An 8,574-nucleotide genomic window follows, 5' to 3' on the forward strand; every position below is an offset into this window, starting at 1 on the left:
TACCACAGCCCACCTTGGGAGCTGAGCATGCAGCCTTTTGATATCCTCCCAGACCAAGACATGGGTATCCCAGAGAAAAACCAAGGCAGAAAATTCCTTATGTTAAGTTAATTTTTAAATTTCAGAGAACACTTAACAAGTCCTTCCCCAAGACTTTAGGGACAGTCCCCACCTTTTTGGACAAGCTGTAGCACAAGACCTTAAATCCCTTACTCTCTCGAGCTCCACCCTCCTTCAATATGTAGAATGATCCCCTCCTGTGCAGTCCCTCCGTACAAACCTCTCAACAGGATACTATTCTCCTTTTAAACTTTCTCTCAGAACACGGCTACCAGGTCTCACCCTCCAAAGTTCAGCTATCTGCCACTCAAATCACATACCTGGGAGTTCAGCTCTCCCCACGCTACAAAGCCATTACCATAGACAGGAAAAAACTTCTTCAAACCATGCCCATTCCAAACACCAAGCAACACCATCCCTAACTCCCAAATGGCAAGGACCATACACAGTAATCCTTTCCACGCCAACTGCAGTTAAACTCCAGGGTCTTCCCCAAGGGATACACAACTCCCACCTTAAGCTGTTTGTCTCACCTTATTCCCCTCCCACCAAATCTTCCACAGGTTCCTACTCCACCCTGATAGGACCTGTTACTCTCCACATTTCACGCTGCTCATTTCCACTTCCACTCATCACTGAAGTTTCTTCCAGCACAGAGTCCTAAGACCTCCCTTACAACCACCATGCGACATGCCTCAGGATTGTTAACCCTGGTCTCTGTAAGGTAAATTTTAGCGAAAATAAGCAGGTGAAGAGAGGCAACAAAGGGCTAGGTAGTTTATTTGAGTGCAACTCCCAGGTAATGTTCCGCAGTCTGGGTATTACAGGCTGGGAAAGTCACACCCAATCAGGGAGGTGGGGACTTATAAGGGATTAGGAGGGGGAGGAGTGGGCAAGCTATCCTAGGGGGCATAGAGAGGTATGATTAGCTAAAGGTGACATAATAGACAACTAGAAACTTATTTTCCTTCCAAGAGGGAGGAGGCTGACATCCGGGTCTTAGTTGGCACATCAGAAGGATGGAATTCAGGAAGTGCTGTCCCCTTTCCATATAAGGCATGGACCTTGGGGTCTGGTCTTTTCTCCCCCTATGGAATCTCTCTGTTCTGTTTGCATGTCCTTGTTTTTCCTTCCTCCAGCCTAACATTCCAGCCTTTTGGTCATAATGGGCGACAACTTGATCTGGCTACTTCCAGCTGACAAGGGGCGTCATGGGGGTTTGAGGCTGGTATTAGGCCGAAGGAGGGGGTTCAGTGGGAAGAGGTGCATAACAGTGAAGTAACATCTGGTTGGTGTCGACCTGGGTCATCTGGGTTAGCCACTGTTGGAGGAACCTGGGGACACAAGGGGCAACTAAGACTAAACTACAAACTGTTATTAAGGGGCCCAGTAAGGGCATTAGCCAGGCCATTATGGGGGACTGGAATTCTGGATCGAGTTTACATCTCAATGACTAGTATTAGAATTTAGTATAGATAAGACTGCATTATTGAAACAATACTTTTCTCTAAAATCACCCTTATTTTCATTAGAAGTAGCCAGATTAAGAAAATTATTAACAGTTAGCTTGATTATTTGCATAAGTGCAAGAATAGCAATTGATTACATAGGCTCTTTTAAATACGCTTTGCTGGAACTTTTTATAAGGAATTTCAGATTGGACTTTTAAAGGCTTCTTGAGGCCAGAAAGCCAAGCCAGACTTGCCATCAGGTTGTGCCTGCAGTACCTGTAGATTTGGGTGAATTCTTCTCTTCTTGAGGTTCCCAAGATATTCCTGAGGTTCCTGCACTTGCCAGAAAGTGACCTTCTTTACTCACCTGGTAAGGCTGCTGGGAACTCTGCAAGCAAAGTACCAGGTCAGTTCTTCTAAGGGGCTTTGTTGGCTTTATAAAGTCAACCTGTTCCTTAAAGCTGTCTGTTCATATCTGAGTTTACACACGTGTCTCTCAGGCATGACATTCCAGTCAAAGCCTTGGTAATATAACCAGTGTTTTTAATTGGTCCTCTTACAAGGAAAGCAGATTCTTATTGAACTTGTGCAAATAAACATACTGCCATGAAATATAAAAATAGTCGCTGAGAGTTTTTAAATTCTGGAGGGAACAGGTAGAGAGAAAGACAAAGTTTCAATTCTGCTTATAAAGGCAGTCATTTACTAAACTGTTAGCTTAAGAGAACAAGCTTAAAACACTTTATCAGCAACATTTGAAACAGAAAGCTACAAAACCATCTTTTTTAGTTTACTTAATCTTATGTAACTAATACTTGTTCTGCTGAAATCCAGTTCTTTAGTAGCTTAAGAGTAATAAAGAAGTGACTATAAATAATAAAATTCTTACAAATGACAATGGTTAAAGATGTGATGAGAGCTTACTGTAAGACAGTTGACATAAAAAAATTCTGATATTTCTGTAACACAAAACATTCAGTAAAAAAGTTTAGCATTATTCTTTTCGACAGTGCTTTCTAGGTAATTAAGCAGGTAATTATATATCAGATAAATAAGTTAAATTAGCCAAATACTTTCTCCAATGAGAAAAGGTTCTTCTGACATGTTCCAGGGGCCCTCTGGAAAATATCAGTTAACTAGAGGTAAAAGTACCTTTTTGAATTTGATTTTGGGAAGCTGTTAAAAGTTTTAAGGCATTTGCTTAAATAGGATTATAGGTTGCTATGAAGCAGTACTTATCTATTTAACCAGAATGACAACAAAATACCTCAAAGGCAAATAAAGAAGGTTACACAGTTGTTAGCAAACTTTAGCTTTTAGTCCTTTTAATATTAAGATCTCATTTTCTTCAATACTCTGACAACTCATTGAGACTTTAAGCATGAGAAACTGCTTTGATAAAACAACTAGAGAACTTTTTGCAATTTTTCAATATTAAGAGCAGACTAATAGTTAAGAAAACTTTGTCTTTTTAACTGAAAACAAAATTCTAATTTTGCTGTGTACTTGATACCAAGATTCATTTGCTTTAATTTTATATAGATGACCATATTAAATTCTTCTACAAACTTTCTACAACTTTTTTATATTTAGAGTTCTTTCTCTAAACAGCTGTACTTTAGAACAAAGTTACTTTCTTTTAACAAGAGACATTCTTTAGTATGCAGAAATGTTTTCCTTATTACTTTAAGTAGTTTTAATTAGAACTTAAAACTATTAGGTACTTTAATTTTTAGTGAACACTGAGAGGCAGGCTATTGTAAACTCTTACACTAGCATTGTTTGGATTGACAAATTTATGAACATTTTATAATTTCTGTTAACTATGAGCTTTACAACACAATCTCTCACTAAGCACAAAGTATACCTTTTTAACTTAGCAAAATTGTAAGGTTTGAGGTTACCACAAACATTTCTAGGCTGTAGATAAGTATACACATTGTAACACACAATTAAAAGGTGTCCACTTGTCACACTTATTTAGTTCACTCATTCATAACAACTATGCTAGATTACTTACAAGACCTTTACTGAATATTAGACAAAGCCAAGCCTTTAAGCATTTTATTCTTAAAAGATTTAGCAGATAATGTCAACTTAAATGACCTTAGGTAAACTTAGGCAGCTTATAACTACAAGGACATGCCTGCCTCAGTCAAACCCAAATTAGCATTAATGCTTAACATTTTTAATCAGATTTTCTGGAATTTTTAAAATGTCCAATTTCTACAAGCGTTTGTTTTTAAATCAGTTTTTATTAATACCATCCGGAGGTAGGAAAATATTTTTCATCCATACACCTAGGCACACAAACAACAAACTGAGATACAACTACAGTTAACAACATTCCCCACACAAAAACATATACACAGACAGGCAAACCGACATAAAGACTTGAGTAACTGATATCTAATTGCCTACCCTCTCTTCAGCTTCTTGTCCATGGCTTCTGGAACCAGAGGGTGGGAGGAGCATGTTCTGGTGGGGGAAGAGGGCGGTGAAGGTGGAAGGAGAGGGGAGGGGGTGGTGCAGCCACTGGAAGAGGAGGGGAGCAGGACAACGGCATGGTTGGGAATATAGGACTTTAAGATGGCAGTGACATGTGTGAAGACAAAAGACTCAAAGATGGTGGTGGAGAGAGGGGAAGGGGATTGCGAGCTGAGGGAAGTGGGAGACTAAGGTCCTCTGGTGGATCTTGAAAGGAAGGACTGGGCAGAGTAAGAGGCTGACAATCTTTAACTGGAGATTGGGCTAGGAGAACCTGAGTAATTGAACACTTAACATAAAGGTCTAGACAGGAGTGCAAAGTCCAAAAAACCTGCACATATGGGATTTCACTCTGCTCTCTGCTCCAGTGGCAACAATTAATCAAGTTGGTAAGGAGGCTAAAATTGAAAGTTCCCTCAGGGGTCCAGCAAGATTGATTGTCCAAGGGATACTGAGGCCTGGCCTCAGAGCAAAGAAAGACTAGCTTCCATTTGCGAACTTCCCGGGACAAATATAAAGTAGCCAAATTAGAAATGAGACACCACAGTGGAGTCTGAGTCTCTGCTTTTGAGGGCTGGTTCCCCATGTCTGCACCACGTCCCAACTAATCCCACTGAGAAGAGTGCCCAGTGTCCCAAGCGCACCAAGTCAGGGGAGATGTCCTGGGAGCTGGGGTGAGGGATGTCTCCCCCACCACAGGGCCAGAGGCAGGCCAGATGCCCGCAGACATCCTGGGGCCTGGGTAGGGACGTCTCCCATAATGCAGGGCCAGGGGCGGGCCAGATGCCTGCAGAGGGTGGGCCGAATGCCCTACCTGGACATACATACAAGCTCTAATGGACCAGGTGAAATGGAATTAGGGAGGGAAACAGACCAGGGGAAACTGAGGGACTCACTGGAAAATAGTCCATTCAGTGGAGATAAGGCAGAGGTCCTGGGTTGGGGAAGGAGGGCGCGGGGTCACTGGTGGCTGGTTGGGGCTCCATGCTCATGCTCCTTCCAGGGATTTCGGCACCAAATGTAAGATAAATTAAATTTTAGCCAAAATAAGCAGGCAAAGAGAGGCAACAAAGGGCCAGGTAGTTTATTTGAGTGCAACTCCCAGGTGATGTTCCATGGTCTGGGTATTACAGGCCAGGGAAGTCACACCCGGTCAGGGAGGTGGAGGCTTATAAGAGATTAGGAGGGGGAGGAGTGGGCAAGCTATCCTAGGGGGCGTGGAGAGGTATGATTGGCTAAAGGTGACATAATAGACAACTAGAAACATTTTTTCCTTCCAAGAGGGAGGAGGCTGATATCCGGGTCTTAGTTGGCACATCAGAAGGATGGAATTCAGGAAGATCTTTTCCCTTTCAGTATAAGGGACAGACCTTGGGGTCTGGTCTGTTATCCCCCTATGGCATCTCTCTGTTCTGTTTGCATGTCCTTGTTTTTCCTTCCTCCAGCCTAACAGTCTCAACACTTATTCTCTCACCAGACCTATCTTCCCAACACCAGCCCTTTCTTCTCTTTCAGACTGTCCAAAAGATTGCACCATCAAGGATTCCCTTTGCTGCCTACACATATGTCCCACCAAATGCTATTAATTCAGCCACCCTATGTAAACATAGCAATCGGCCCAAATGCAAATGCAAAAAATTTCTAACCAAACCTTTAACCAGCTTATATTACAGGATTACCAACCTCTCTCCAAAGACAATGATCCTTATTGAACCTGGAACATGCCATCGCCACTGAAAACCAAGGGCTCATCTGAGGACCTCCCCCATCAATACAAAAATGAAATTCATCACCCCCAATCAGCAGGAAGCAGTTACTGAAGACTAACTTTCACCGCTTCCCAAATCCTCTACCGCTTATAAAACAGAAAAGGGAGGAATATAAGAAAATAGTAATATATCCTCCATTTGCCCCATGGTCCCAAGCACATAAGCCAGTGAGAATTATGCTGGGGCTTGCCTCAGCTTACCCCACTTTATCTCTAAACATCCTGACCTTCCTCCAAGGCAAAAGGCCGAGTGGATCTGCCACAATAAAAGGCACAACTCTCTGCACCACGCTGCTGCCCTCTCTCTCTTTGTCTCTGTCTCTCTGTCCCCCTGCTCTCTCTTCCTCTCTCTCTCTCTCTCCCTCTCTCTCTCCCTCCCTCTGGGGCAGCCACTTTCTCTTTCAGATAATAAAATCTCTTGCATGGACCCGTGTCTCCTGATTCATTCTGGGTAAGGAGGGTCGCAGCGAGATACCCTTTCACCAACTCCCTAAATTAACTCCTTAAACTTGATCCCCCTTGCCTGCTCACTTGATGTGCACATAGGAATGTTACAGATGCAGAAGCAGAAAGATATACATAGCTCCCTTTGCCTTTGTTCAAGGCTCAGACCTTGAGAGATTACTCCCCTCTAAGCCCTCCAGTAGAAAAAAACCTTAAAACTCCAAGACCTCTGAGTAGCGCTTAGTTCTTCCATCAGTGATCCAGCCCAAGTTTTAGTATTTTCTATAATAGGACCAGAGAAATTCTTCCATGATTTAGCAGACATCTATGTACGGATGTTCATGACAGCTGGTTAGTCACATAAAACTGTGGAATAAAGTTTCACATGAGAAGTTTAATAGTGATAGTCATGAAATAAAATTCTGTAACATTTAAAATTAAAAACTTAGCTACATTTACCAACATAGATAAATCTCAATAATTCACGAAGTTTGATAGAAATTCTATAAAGTCCAAGAACATTATCATATCTTGTTTATAAATACTTAATATTGCACTGGGAGCATAAAATTAAAATACAAGATAGTAATTGTGGGTAAAATTGTAACATTTCTGGAATATCTCCCCTGGCTTTAGTACATCTACATATCAATAGGAATTCAGTGGTGGAAAGAAGGATGGCTTTAGTTCATTTGAATCATTCCTCAGGGGTGGAGAGAAGTCATCTCCATATCAATGGGTAATTACCTGAGCAATGGAGGGCTTACCTGTACCTGAGAGGTGATGGGGAGGGCCAGTTTTGCTTCTGCTAGAGCAGGAAAGAGAGAAGGGCCTAGACTGCAGTTTGTGAGAAATAAAAGGATTTTAAACTTTATTTCTCCCTTTGACTGATTTCAGTTTTTAGAGGTATTTTTGCCCCAGGATTTCCTCTCCCAAGACTTACAGTAATAAACACCAAATCTGTGATCGTGATTACCTCTTGGGAGGATGGAGAAAGGGGAACAGGGATAAATACAGAGTCCTTAACTGTTTTATATCTTTAAAAAACAAGCTGAAGCAAATATCATATAAAAGAATGATTTTACAAATCTGGGTGAAATGTTTATGGGTATGTTAATGTTGGAAAGATTTCACTAAAATATCTTTAAAGAACATTCCTCATTATCATTCTTTGTGTCTTTGGTTAGTTACAAATAAGACTATAATTTTTATAAGGTAATCATATAAATTATATTAATCATATAAATCATATAAAGTAATCATAAGGTGGTAAGATCTGAAAAAGTTTAAAACATTTTTAAAATATGGTCACAAATCCCCACTTAAAAGTCCAAACCACGGCCAACTCATTGTTCTTTGTATCCACAGAACATTCATCTATTTTGGTATGTCCTTCCCTAAAGGGACTCGTGTTTTCAAGCAACTTACCAAACAGTTTTCATGAGCAGCTATATTCTCTCATCGTGCAAAGTACATGATACTGCACACAAGGCCTTTAGGGCAGAGTGCACATGTCCTTTTTTCCATCTTTTCTACAACCTGAAAGACACCTGTAAGTAACGTGCCTGAAATAAAAAAGTGAAATTTCTTGATCTCCAGAATTCCTCTATCAGTCTTAAAGTAGAATGCAGGGCACTTGTTTTTATGAATTATTCTCAACTCTCAGGGAGGAAAAAACCATCAGGACCCAAGTTGAAAAGCACCTTACTTTGTATTTTTCAAACGGTTTAATGAAAGAAAAGAGAAATTTAATGAATTCATTTAAGATTCCTTAACATGAGTAAACCTTTAGTCAAGAAATCAACCAAGAATTTGAATACAAGGCTCTCCAAATATTAACTTGCCCTAGTAAGCTCTCAATAATAATTATTATTGTCATTACACATCAAGAAGAAAACAATGGTGTACTTAAGAAACAGTGCTCTGGTTAACCACCTGGAAAATAAAAATTAGAACCCTATGTCATACTATATTCAAAAATAAATTTTGGGTTAGTTAAATGAGCAATGTACTTTATTTGTGCCTTAATCTAGCACTAAAATAAGTTAAAAGAGAATCATATATAAAGGTCAGATTTTGTTTAAGAGGAATGGAAGAACATAAACAAATCTAAAAGGAGAGCTAGAAAGAAAAGAGAATATGCAGAGTAACAGAAAAAAGCCAGGTGTTCCCAGTATCCCACAGGGAGTGTCAGTTAGAGGTAACCTCTAACCTATTAGTTTGCTGTTAATTTCACCACATGCATCCACTTAACATTTCTTTGCCCTTTCCAATGCTTATTGTAAGGCTGGAGGTACCAGAGGGAGGAAAATGAGCACTTACACTTATCCTCTTATATTCACTGGCTTTTCTATATTAGAACAA

The sequence above is a fragment of the Manis pentadactyla genome, chromosome 17 (assembly GCF_030020395.1).
Source record: "Manis pentadactyla isolate mManPen7 chromosome 17, mManPen7.hap1, whole genome shotgun sequence".
Lineage (NCBI taxonomy): Eukaryota > Metazoa > Chordata > Mammalia > Pholidota > Manidae > Manis > Manis pentadactyla.